The sequence below is a fragment of the Marmota monax genome, unplaced genomic scaffold (assembly GCF_021218885.2).
Source record: "Marmota monax isolate L192 unplaced genomic scaffold, Marmota_monax_Labrador192_F-V1.1 WCK01_AAM20220418_F8-fsc00111, whole genome shotgun sequence".
Classification (NCBI taxonomy): Eukaryota; Metazoa; Chordata; class Mammalia; order Rodentia; family Sciuridae; genus Marmota; species Marmota monax.
In genome coordinates, this window is record NW_026695067.1 from 1,647,876 (window position 1) to 1,661,878 (window position 14,003).

At 36.1% G+C, this 14,003-nt stretch overlaps 1 protein-coding gene and 1 pseudogene across 35 annotated transcripts in view; one reads left to right on the top strand and one right to left on the bottom strand.

Moving 5' to 3' along the window:
* Window positions 1-14,003, bottom strand: part of Nrg4 (neuregulin 4) — a 202,647-nt gene that overhangs the window by 64,421 nt on the left and 124,223 nt on the right. The gene's annotated exons all lie outside the window — the stretch shown is intronic.
* Window positions 4,277-5,342, top strand: LOC124081663 (non-histone chromosomal protein HMG-14-like; annotated as a pseudogene).

Here is a 14,003-nt window from a genome sequence, read left to right on the forward strand (position 1 = left end):
ACAAAAGAGGGATCTTGGAACCTTACAAGAGCACTACAAACCTACAGTGTAAAAACAATAACACCCCAGACCCACAGAGCTGAAAAGGAAGACACAGTAGCAACATGAAAAAACAAGGGAAGAAAGTACCACAAACAAATCAAGACACCACATCATTAGAATCATTGGCAGCCACAGCAGAAAAAATGACAGAGAAATAATTCAGGATATACATGGTTAAAATGTTCTGTGAACTCAAGGAAGATATAAGAGAGCAAATACAAGCAGTAAAAGATCACTTCAACAAGGAGCTACATAAACAAATTCAAGAAGCAAAAGATCACCTCAACAGGGCATAGAGGTTCTAAAAAAAAAAACCAAACAGAAATCCTTGAAATGAAAGAAACAATAAACCAAATTAAAAGCTCAAATGAAAGCATCACAAACAGAGTAGACCATTTGGAAGACAGGACATCAGACAATGAAGATAAAAATATATAATCTTGAAAAGAACATAAACCACACAGCAATAATAGTAAGAAACTATGAACAGAACATTCGAGAAATATGGGACAGCATAAAAAGACCAAATATGAGTTATTGGGATAGAGGAAGGCATAGAGGTCCAAACCAAAGGAGTGAACAATCTATTCAATGAAATAAATCAGAAAATTTTCCAAACATGAAGAATGAATTGGAAATCCAAATTCAAGAAGCCTACAGGATGCCAAATGTACAAAATCACAATACTTCCACACCAACACCAAGACACATTATAATAAAAATGCCCAACAAACAGAATAAGGAGAGAATTTCAAAAACCATGAGAGAAAGGAATCAGATTACATATAGGGGAAAACCAATTAGGATAACAGCAGATTTTTCAACCCAGACCCTGAAAGCTAGAAGATCCTGGAACAACATATACCAAGCTCTGAAAGAAAATGGGTGCCAACCAAGAATCTTGTATCCAGCATAATTAAGCTTTAGATTTGAAGATGAAATAAAAAAAAACATTCACAATAACAAAAGTTAAAAGAATTTATAGCTAGAAAACCTGCACTACAAAACATCCTTGGCAAAATATTCCATGAAGAGGAAACGAAAAACAACAATGAAAATCAGCAGAGGGAGGTAGTACCCTAAAGAAAAAACTAATCAAAGAAGAAAATCAAGTCAAGTTAAATAATAAAAATAAACAAATATGGCTGGAAATACAAACCATTTCTCAATAATAACCCTGAATGTTAATGGCTTAAACTCACCAATCAAAAAACATAGGTTAGCAGACTGGATTAAAAAAAAAAGACCCAACAATCTGCTGCCTACTGGAGACTCATCTGATAAGAAAAGATATACACAGATTGAAGGTGAAAGGTTAGGAAAAATCATACCACTCACATGGACTGTTGAAGCAAGCAGGGGTTTCTATCCTCATATCAAATAAAGTAGACTTTCAAGCCAAATTTAATCAAAAGAGTTAAAGATGGACACTACATACTGCTCAAGGAAACCATACACCAACAAGACATAACAGTCATATATGCCCCAAACAATGGTGCAGCTATGTTCATCAAACAAATTCTTCTCAAGTTCAAGAGTCAAATTGAGCACAACACAATAATCTGAGGTGACTTTAACACACCTCTCTCACCACTGGATAGCTCTTCCAAACAAAAGTTGAATAAAGAAACTACAGAACTCAATAATACAATCAATAACAGACTTAACTGACATATGTAGAAGATTTCAACCTGAATCAAGTGGATACACTTTCTTCTCAGCAGCACATGGATCCTTCTGTAAAATAGACTGTATAATATGCCACAAAGCAACTCTTAGCAAATACAAAAAAGTAGAGATACTACCACTCATTTTATCAGATCATAATGGAATGACATTGGAAATCAACGACAAAATAAAAAATAAAAATTTCTCCATTACCTGGAAACTAAACAATATGCTACTGAATGAACAATGGTTTACAGAAGACATAAAGGAGGAGATTAAAAAATTTCTAGAGGTAAATGAGAACATAGACACAACATATCAAAATCTCTGGGACACTATGAAAAGCAGTACTAAGAGGGAAATTCATTGCACAGAGTTCATTCCTTAAAAGAAAAAAAAGTCAACAAATAAATGACCTTACACTACATCTCAAAGCCCTAGAAAAAGAAGGAAAAATCAGCAGCAAAAGCAGAAGGCAAGAAATAATTTAAATTAGAGATGAAATCAAAACAAAAGAAACAACTGAAAAAATTGACAAAACTAAAAGTTGGTTCTTTGAAAAAATAAATAAAATTGCAGACCCTTAATTATGCTAATGAAGAGGAAAGAGAAAACTCAAATTACCATCATATATGATGAAAAAAGACACTACAGAAATACAGAGGATAATTAGAAATTATTTTGAAATCTTATACTCCAATAAAATAGAAAATGTTGAAGGCATCGACAGATTTCTTAAGTCATATGATTTGCCCAGATTGCATCAGGAAGATATACACAATTTAAACAAACCAATATCAAGTGATGAAATAGAAGACGCCATCAGAAGCCTACCAACCAAGAAAATCCCAGGACCAGATGGATACACAGCTGATTCCTACAAGACCTTTAAAGAAGAACTAATACCAATACTCTTATTACAACTTATTTCAGAAAATAGAAAAAGAGGCAGCACTTCCAAACTCATTCTATGAGGCCAATATCAATCTGATCCCAAAACCAAGCAAAGCCACATCAAAGAAAGAAAACTTCAGACCAGTATCTCTAATGAAAAATAGATGAAAAAATTCTCAATAAAATTCTGGCAAATAGAATACAAAAACATATCAAAAAGATTGTGCACCATGATCAAATGGGATTCATCCCAGGGATGCAAGGTTGGTTCAACATTCGGAAATCAATAATTGTAATTCATTACATCAATAGACCCAAAGGTAAGAATCATATGGTCATCTCCATAGATGCAGAAAAAGCATTTGACAAAATACAGCACCCTTTCATGTTCAAAACACTAGAAAAACTAGGGATAACAGGAATATATCTCAACATCGTAAAGGCTATCTATGCCAAGCCTCAGGTCAACATCATTCTAAATGGAGAAAAATTAAAGGCATTCCCTCTAAAAACTGGAACAAGACAGGGATGCCCTCTTTCACCACTTCTATTCAACATAGTTCTTGAAACACTGGCCAGAGTAATTAAACAGATGAAAGAAATTAAAGGGATATGTATAGGAAAAGAAGAACTTAAATTAATACTATTTGCTGACGATATGATTCTATACCTAGAAGACCCAAAAAGCTCCACCAGAAAGCTCCTAGAACTAGTAAATGAATTCAGCAAAGTAGCAGGATATAAAATCAACACCCAGAAATCAAAGGCATTTCTGTATATCAGTGACAAGTCCTCTGGGAAGGAAATAAGAAAACTACCCCATTTACAATAACTTAAAAAAAAAGATACTTGGGAATCAACTTAATGAAAGAGGTGAAAGATCTATACAATGAAAACTACAGAACTCTAAAGAAAGAAATCAAAGAAGACCTTAGAAGATGGAAAGATCTACCTTGCTCTTGGATAGGCAGAATTAATATTATCAAAATGAACATACTACCAAAAGCACTATACAGATTTAATGCAAGTCCAATCACAATCCGATGACATTCCTCATAGAAATAGAAAAAGCAGTCAAGAAATTCATCTGGAAAAATAAGACACCTAGAATAGCTAAAGCAATCCTTAGCAGGAAGAGGGAAGCAGATGGCATCACTATACCAGACCTTAAACTATACTACAGAGCAATAGTAACAAAAACAGCATGGTACTGGCACCAAAACAGACTAGTAAACTAATGGTACAGAATAGAAGACAAAGAGACTAACCCATAAAATTACAATTATCTTATATTAGACAAAGGTGCCAAAAACACGCATTGGAGAAAAGATAGCATCTTCAACAAATGGTGCTGGGAAAATGGGAAATCCAAATGCAAAAAAATGAAATTAAACTCCTATCTCTTACCATGCACAAAACTCAACTCAAAGTGGATCAAGGACCTAAGAATTAAACCAGAGACTCTGCGTCTAATAGAAGAAAATGTAGAACCTAATCTTCATCATATGGCATTAGGCCCCAACTTCCTTAATAAGACTCCTATAGAGCAAGAACCAAAATCAAGAATCAATAAATGGGGTGAAATCAAATTAAAAAATTTCTTCTCAGAGCTTTGGAAGGCTTGGGCACGCCTCAGCTCGCAGCACTTGCATGTGCCCCGCGCACCGCCAGGATGCCCAAGAGGAAGGTCAGCTCGGCTAAAGGCAGAGGGAAGGAGGAGCCCAAGCCCAGGTCGGCCCGCCTGTCGGCTAAGCCTGCTCCTGCCAAGGCAGACGCCAAGCCCCAGAAGGCGGCCGGCGAGGATAAATAATCAGACAAAAAAGTTCAAAAAGGGAAAAGGGGAGCAAAGGGAAAACAGGCTGAAGTGGCTACCCAAGAAACTAAAGAAGATTTACCTGCAGAAGATTTACCTGCAGGAGAGTCCAGCCTCTGATGAAGCAGAAGAGAAAGAAGCCAAGTCTGATTAATCATACACCATGTCTTTTCAGTGGTCCCGTCTCCCTTCTTGTACAGTCCAGAGGAATATTTTTATCAACTATTTTGTAAATGCAAGTTTTTTAGTAGCTCTAGAAACGTTTTTAAAAAGGAGGGAATCCCACCTCATTCCATTTTTTAAGTGTAAATGATTTTTTTTAGAAGTGAAATCATTTGCTGGTTGTTTATTTTTGGGTACAACCAGAAAATAGTGGGATATTGAATTATGGGAGGCTTGGACTGTCTTTGGTGTCAGCTTAACATTCCATAGGTGGGGGGTTAGTTTTATATCCTACAATACAAAGCATATTAAATGGCAGTTTGGAGTCACAGTATTGCATTTAATGTCTTGAATATTTTAAATTAGTTCTATTCCTGTGTTTTTTAGTATAATTGTTTCCTAAAGAAGACCACTACTGGATCATTGCTGTCAGAATCCTATGTACTCTGTAACATCTTTGGTTGTGGAAATCTAGTTTTCCTAATATTTTTAATGTGCTGTGAAAGATGAAAAATTTGAGTATGTTGTGTTTGACAAAGTTTTGAAATTAGTGGGACCTAAGTAACAACAACATTCAAAGATACTGGTACTTGATATTCTATTAAGAAAAAATTGACTTCAAATTAAAAGCTGGAAAGTCACTGGAATAACTGAAAAGGAATCACAGTATAAGGCTTTTTAGATTTCCGGTATGTGTGTTAAGAATTGTGTACAAAGTGAAATGTCTTGTGTACTGTTTCTCAATACAGCCAATAAAATCTCAAACACGAAAAAAAAAAGTTTCTTCTCAGCAAAAGAAATAATCTGTGAGGTGAACAGAGAGCCTGCATCCTGGGAGCAAATTTTTACCCCTCATACATCAGATAGAGCACTAATCTCTCTCTCTTTTTTAATTGCTTTTATTTTTTAAATATATGACAGCGGAATGCATCACAATTCTTATTACACATATTTTTCATATCTCTGTTTGTATATAAAGTATATTCACACCAATTCATGTCTTCATACATGTACTTTGGATAATGATGTCCATCACATTCCACCATCATTGCTAACCCCCTGCCCCCTCCTTTCCCCTCCCACCCCTCTGCCTTATCTAGAGTTCGTCTATTCCTCCCATGCTCCCTAGAGCACTAATCTTTAGGGTATATAAAGAACTTCAAAAGCTAAACACCAAAAAACAAACAAACAAACAAACAACAAAAAAACAAAACAAATAACCCAGTCAACAAACAGGCCAAGGACCTGAACAGACAGACACTTCTCAGAAGAGGATATACAATCAATCAACAAATATATGGAAAAATATTCATTATCTCTTGTAATTAAAGAAATGCAAATCAAACTACTTTAAGATATCATCTCACTTCAGTCAGAATGGCAGCTATTATGAAGACAAACAACAATAAGTGTTGGCGAGGATGAGGGGGAAAAGGTACACTCATACATTGCTAGCAGGCCTGCAAATTGGTGCAGCCAATATGGAAAGCAGTATGGAGATTCCTTGGAAAGCTGGGAATGGAACCACCATTTGACCCAGCTATCCCTCTCCTCCATCTATACCCAAAAGACTTAAAAACAGCATACTACAGGGACACAGCCACATCAATGTTTATAGCAGCACAATTCATAATAGCTAAACTGTGAAGCCAACCTAGATGCCCTTCAGTGGATGAATGGATAAAAAAAAGTGGCATATATACACAATGGAATTTTACTCAGCAATAAAAGAGAATAAAATCATGGCATTTGCAGGTAAATGGATGGCATTGGAGAAGATAATGCTAAGTGAAGTTAGTCAATCCCCAAAAAACAAATGCCGAATGTTTTTTTCTGATATAAGGAGGCTGACTCATAGTCGGGTAGGGAGGGGGAGAATGGGAGGAATAGATGAATTCTAGATAGGGCGGAGGGGTGGGAGGGTAAGGGAGGGGCAGAGGATTAGCAAGGATGGTGGAATGTGATGGACACCATTATCCAAAATACCTCTATGAAGACATGAATTGGTGTCAGCATACTTTATATACAAACAGAGATATGAAAAGTTGTGCTTTATATGTATAATAAGAATTGTAATGCATTCCACTGTCATTTATTTATTTTAAAAAATCAATAAAAAAAAAACAAGCAGGGGTTTCTATTCTCATGTCAGATAAAGTTGACTTCAAGCCAAAGTTAATCAGAAGGGACAAAGAAGAACATTTCATAGTGCTTAAGGGAATTATACACCATCAAGACATAACAATTACAAATACTTATGCCCCAAAAGATGGAGCAACCTATGTACATCAAACAAACCCTTATCAATAAGTGTTGATAGTTGAAGCAACAGACCACAACACAACAATACTGGGTGACTTTAACATACCTCTCTTACCACTGGATAGATCCTCAAACAAAAACCAAATAAAGAGCGATAGAATTAAAAAATATAATTAATAATTTAGACTTAACAGACATATATAGAATTTTTCATCCATTAATGACTGAATATACTTTCTTCTCAGCACATGAATCCTTCTCTAAAATAAACCATATCTTAGGCCACAAAGCAACTCTTAGCAAATATAGAAAATAGAGATAATACCTTGTATCCTATCAGAGCATAATGGAATAAAATTAAAAATCAATGATAGAATAAAAAATAGCAGCTACTCTAACATCTGGAGACTAATTAATATGCTATTGAATGATGAATAGGTAGCAGAAGAAATCAGAGACGAAATTTAAAAAATACTTAAATGTAAGTGAGAATAGTGATACAACATATCAAAATCTCTGGGACACTATAAAGGTTCACTACATGGAGCTCATTCATTAAAAGAACAGAAAGTCAACAAATAAATAACCTAACATTACATCTCAAAACCATAGAAAAAGATGAACAAATCAACACCAAAAGCAGTAGAAGACAGGAGATAATTAAAATCAGAGCTGAAGTCAATGAAATCGAAACAAAAGAAATAATCTAAATATTCAACAAAACAAAAAATTGGTTCTTTGAAAAAAAATCACTAGAAATAATAAACACTTAGCCAACCTAACAAAGAGAAAGAGAAAACTCAAATTAGTAAAATTTGTGATAAAAAAGGAAATACCACAATGGACAATACTGAAATACAGATGATAATCAGAAACTATTTTGCAAATTTATACTCCAACAAAATAGAAAATCTTGAAGACATCAACAAATTTCTAGAGATATATGATCTACCAAATTAAATCAAGTGGATGTAGAAAATTTAAATAGATCAATTTAAAGCAAGGAAATTGAAGGTGCCATTAAAAGCCTACCAACAAAGAAAAGCCCAGGACCAGACAGATTCGCAGCTGAATTCTACCAGACCATCAAAGAAGAACTAACACCAATTATTCTATGAAATAGAAAAGGAGGGAATCCTTCCAAACTCATCTATGAAGCTAGTATAACCCTATACCAAAACCAGACAAAGACGCACAAGGAAAGAATATTTTAGACCAATGTCCCTGATGAACATAGATGCAAAAATTCTTAATAAAACATTGGAAAATTGCATACAAAAACATATTAAGAAGGTAGTGCACCACAATCAAGTGGGGTTCATCCTAGGGATGCAGGGTTGGTTCAAGATATGGAAATCAATAAACATCATATTAATATACATAAAAACAAGAATCATAGGATAATCTCAATAGATGCAGAAAAGGCATTTGACAAAACACAGCACACCTTCATGTTCAAAACACTAGAAAAACTAGGGATAGACTAGTTAGAAACATCTTAACATTGTAAAAGCTATATATGCTAAACCCAAGGCCAGCATCATTATAAATGGAAAAAAAAATTGGAAGCATTCCCTCTAAAAATTGGAACAACACAGGGATACCCTCTTTCACTATTTCTTTTTTTTTTGGTGTGTGTGTGTGTGTGTGTGTGTGTGGTGCTGGGGATTGAACTCAGGGCCTTGTGCATGTGAGGCAAGCACTATACCCACTGAGCCATATCCCCAGCCCCCTCTTTCACTATTTCTATTCAACATAGTACTGGAAACTCTAGCCAGAGCAATTAGACAGAAGAAAGAAATTAAAGAGATACAAATATGAAAAGAAGAAAACTACCCCTATTTGCTGACAACATGATTCTATATTTAGAAGTCCCCAAAAAACTCCACCAGAAAACTTTAAGAACTCATAAAAGAATTCAGCAAAGTAGGATATAAAATTAACATCCATAAATCAATTGTATTCCTATACATCAGTGATGAATCAAATGAAAGAGAAATTAGAAAAACTATCCCTTTCATAATAGCCTCAAAGAAAATAAAACATTTGGGAATCAATCTAACAATAGAGGTAAAAGACCTCTACAATGAAAACTACAGAACACAAAAGAAAGAAAATTGAAAACTTTAGAAGATGGAATGATCCCCCATGTTCTTGGATAGGCAGAATTAATATTGTCAAAATGTCCATACTATGAAAAATGATATACAGATGTAATGCAATTCCTATTAACTTATTCCTATTAAGGTCCCAATGACATTATTCACTGAAATAGAAAAAGCAATCATGACATTCATTTGAAAAAAGAAGAGACCCAGAATAGCCAAAGCAATCCTTAGCAAGAAGAGTGAAGCAGGAGGCATCATAATACCAAACCTTATTATGTTACATTACTAGAGTAACAAAAATGGCATGGTATTGGCACCCAAACAGACATGAAGACCAATAGTACAGAGTTGAAACACAGAGGAAAACCCACATAAATACAGTTATCTCATACTAGACAAAGGCACCATAAACATATATTGAAGAAATTATAGCCTCTTCAACAAATGGTGCTGGGAAAACTGGAAATCGATACGTAATAAAATGAAATTAGACTCCTATCTTTCACCCTGCACCAGATTCAACTCTAAGTGGATCAAGGACTTAGGCATTAGACCAGAGACCCTGTACCTATTAGAAGAAAAAAATTGGCCCAAATCTTCATCATGTCAGCTTAGGAACCAAATTCTTCAACAAGACTTTGAAAGCAGAGAAGTGAAATCAAGACTCAACAAATGGGTTCATATCAAACTAAAAAGCTCTTCACAGCAAAGGAAACAATCAAGAACATGAAGAAAGAGCTACAGAATGGGAGAAAATCTTTGCCACCTGCATCTCAGATAGAACAGTAATATCTAGGGTATATAAAAAACTCAAAAAGCTTAACACCAAAATAAAAAAAAAGAACCCAACAAATATATGAAAAAAAAATGTTCAATTAGAAAAATGCAAATTAAAACTACACTGAGTTTCATTTCACTCCAGTCAGAATGGCAATTATCAAGAACATAATTAACAATAAATGTTGGTGAGGATGTGTGGAGAAAGGTATGCTCAATTATTGCTAGTGGGACTGCAAATTGGTGCAACCATTATGGAAAACAGTATAGAGATTCCTCAGAAAACTTAGAATGATCCAGTTATCCCACTCCTTGACATACACCCAAGGGACTTAAAGTCAGCATGCTATAGTGACACAGCCACATCAAAGTTCACACCAGCTCAATTCACAATAGCCAAGCTATGGAACCAACCTAGGTGCCCTTCAACAGATGAATGAATAAAGAAAATGTGGTACATATATACAGTGGACTATTACTCAGCCATAAAGAGAAATGAAATTATGGCACTTTCCTATAAATCAATGGAACTGGAGGCAATTATCCTAAGTGAAATAAGCCAATCCCCCCAAATCATAGATTGAATATTCTCTCTGATATTTGGATGCTAACACACAATAGGTTGAGTGGGAAGGGAGCAGTGTAGGTTTACCAAATTGGACAGAAGGGAACAGGGCAAAGCAGGTGGATGGGAAAGGGAAATACAGTAGGACATTACTATCCTATGTTCATATATGAGTAATTCCACATCATGTACAACCACATGAATGGGAAGTTATACTCCATGTACGTATGATGTATAAAAATACATTCTATTGTCATGTACAACTAAAAAGAACAAAATTTTACAAATACATCATAGTATCTGCATAAAATTTAATACTATGCAGATATAACAAAATACTCTATGTACTGACATTGAAAGATCTCTAAAACATATTACAAAGTGAAAAAGGCAAGGTAGAAAACAATGTAAAAATGGATAGAAGATAAGATTTCAGGCTGTTATCAGCTTATATGTTTATGTGCCACATGAGGCTATCATAATGTTGTAACACAAACATTACTCATGTTTGTGGTCATGTGGATGTAATTAAACCTTACTGCATTGCCAAAAAGTATAACACATACAAATATGTATAGTACCTAATACTTATAATGATAAACTCTGTTACTTATTTATGTAATTATCATACAATACTTTTCATCATTATTTTAGTGTAATCCTATTTGTAAAAAAATGTAAGTTTTCTGTGAAACAATATGCTGTGGTATGCCAGTGGCAGGCTTGTACACCTGTTTACAACATCTCTTGACTACACAAAGAGGCCACATTGAGGGACTGACCTGTACCTTCCAGGTTTGTGTTACGGGTTTGTGTTACAGGGACTGACCTGTATCATTACGGGTTTGTGTAATTGTACCCCATGATGTTGGCACAATGATGAAATCATACAACAACACATTTCTTAGAACATACTCCCATTATTAGTACATGACTAATACACATAAACATGTTAGAATATAAGAACTACACTTCAAAAACTGAATAGTGGGAGTTGAGTAGAAAACAGACACTCTCACTGAAGGGTAGAAACCATTTTCATTGTATCCTTTCACTATTGCTTAAGTTTCGAACCACGTGAACCTATTATCAACTTTTAAAATATCAGCAGCTTCTGTAACCAACACTGAAGCAGTGGTAAGAGTTGCTAAGGGATAATCATAACGTGACATAAAACTGTCCCAAGCCTTTTTCTATTCATATCATTGCCAGACAATGGTGGCTAGCTTAGAGGCAAAAATCAGATTAAGGACATGGCCTTTCTAAACCAAACCCATAGTTTCAGATGGCCTTAACTTAACTGCCATGAAGTGGGAAGGGAAGGGATGGATGAGACCAGAGACATTAAGGTGAAAGAGCTAAGTCTTTAAGTTTAAAAACTTTTTATATTAGAACTTTACCTGTGGCTGCTTGCATATGAAACTGAGTGGAAATAGGGAGATATCTAGTCTACTGGTTTTTGAGCAAATTGCACAGCCAAAGAAACCATAACTCTGGCCTGAAAAGTCTGCTCAAATCCAAAAGCAACAGCAGTAAAAAGTGAACTACAAATGCTCTGAGTCCCCAAGGAGGTTGTACTTTTCAATGACTACCTCAGCTTTGGCTTTGGAAGAAAATAACTAAAGAAGACCATAAGAAGACAGAGCCAGGGGCTATGAAGGTCAGTGGACTGAAAGCTCCTCCCAGAAAAGCTGCCAGGGTGGCTAACCAAGGAATTTTCTTTGCTTTGGAGCAAGGAGGTTTCACAATTATTGTTAAAGGTAATATGATCACTATTATAGACCAGTGATTATTTTATGTTTATTATTTTCCCTGACTTTATTATCCAATTCCTGTTCTACTACTGTATACTGGGAGTGTTATGGATCAACTGTTTGTGACCCTTCAAAATTCATATGCTGACATCCTTACTTTCACTATTATGGTATTAGAAAGTTTGGTCTTTGGGAGGTGATTAGATCACCGGAGTAGATCCCTCAGGATGGGATCAGTGTCCTCACAAGAGACTCTAGAGTGCACTCTGTCTTTCTCTCTGCCATATAAGTATACAGCAGGTAACAGTTCATCTGCAAACTTTCCCAGGAACCAAATCAGCTAGTACCTTGACCATGGAATTCCCAGGCTTCAGAACTGTTAGAAATAAATTTTCAATGTTTAAGTCACCCAGTCTATAGTATTCTCATACATCAGCTTATACAGAATAAGACACAAAGGATAGTGGTGGTGGCTAATATAACTAGTATGATAGCATATTCGTTGTTGTGCCATGAGGACCCAAATGTGAACCTGCTGGATAAAACTACCAATTACCCACAAATTCCGAACTTCAAATTGGATGGAAGTCCAAGTCAAAAGAGGGTCTGGATACATATTCTCAGATGGTCTATAGATGGTATATAGATGGATTTTCCAAAATCCATTTTTACTTCCATGAAGCAATAGAACCCACTGAAAATGGCTGTTCCAGAATACAGATAATCATGCCAGCTGAATACCACACTGCAGAATCCGATGCAAAGAGCAACTCTTGCCAACTGTTCAGAGAAAGAGCTCTAAGATCTGTTTCCAGCAAGGAGCCTTGAGGTGCATATTATTCAGGCTCCCAATAATCCTGGTAATGCTATCAAGGCACTGACATCTATGACATTCAAACATCGAGGTTCTTCAACAATCAAAGCAGGAAGACATGTGAATTTGATATAACTGTGACTTCCATATAGAAAGCAGGCCTGAATGGCCACAGTCACATAGACAAGTGTTCTGAAGTTCCCAAAGAGTGTTTCCACTACTGAGTAGTTTCAGACATAGAACATTTATCTTGACATTACCTGAATACCAAGGCAGTTCAAGATGTGAACAAACTTTTTCACAATTTGTGAAGATTCAACAGCTAGATGAAAGAAGTTCTACAAATACAGCATGTGTCAAAGATGGTGCCAGGCTCAAAGGTGACTCTTACAACTCCTAACTTTCTCACTTTTATGTTGAAACATTTCACAGAGTTCAGAGGTAACAAAAGTTCCTCAGGATGTGAAATATCCTGATTGCTTGACAACAAAAGTAGGTCTTAGTTGAATGGAGAACTGCTTACGTTCTGTATCACACACTAGACATTGATCGTAAATGGTACAATATATAAGATGTCAAGGAGACAACTAGTGATATTAGCTCTCATGTGAATCAACAAAACTGTATCCTTTTAACAGAAGTAGTCAGGTGGAAAGATATACCAGGAATCAGATTACAGATGAGAGCACAGATTCCTTGAGGGAAGAGACTGAAGACAAAAATTTATCCCAGAAGGTACCAAACAGAATCTTGCACTAATTTCTTAAGGTAGAAGAGCACCATTTGTGATGCTCTCAAAATTTTGAACATTCATTCCTTTGGGAAGATGTAAATTTTCGGAAGATGGCGGCGAAGTGAGTGCATTACCCCCGTGTACCGAGCAGAGCCGCTGCCTGCGCCTGCAAGGTAGGCAGACCTGCAACTGACCGGCGGATCAGGCCCGGTGGCCTGCCGGCGTGGTACACACGTCACCCCAATTGGAGTAGGGGCAGAGCAGAGTTGCCACCCACGCCTGCAAGGTAGGCAGACCTGCAACCGACCTGCAGAACAGGCCCAGGGGTCCGCGGGTGTGGTAGACACGTCACACCAATTGGAGGGGGGCAGAGCAGAGCCGCCGCCCGCGCCTGCAGGGTAGGCAGACCTG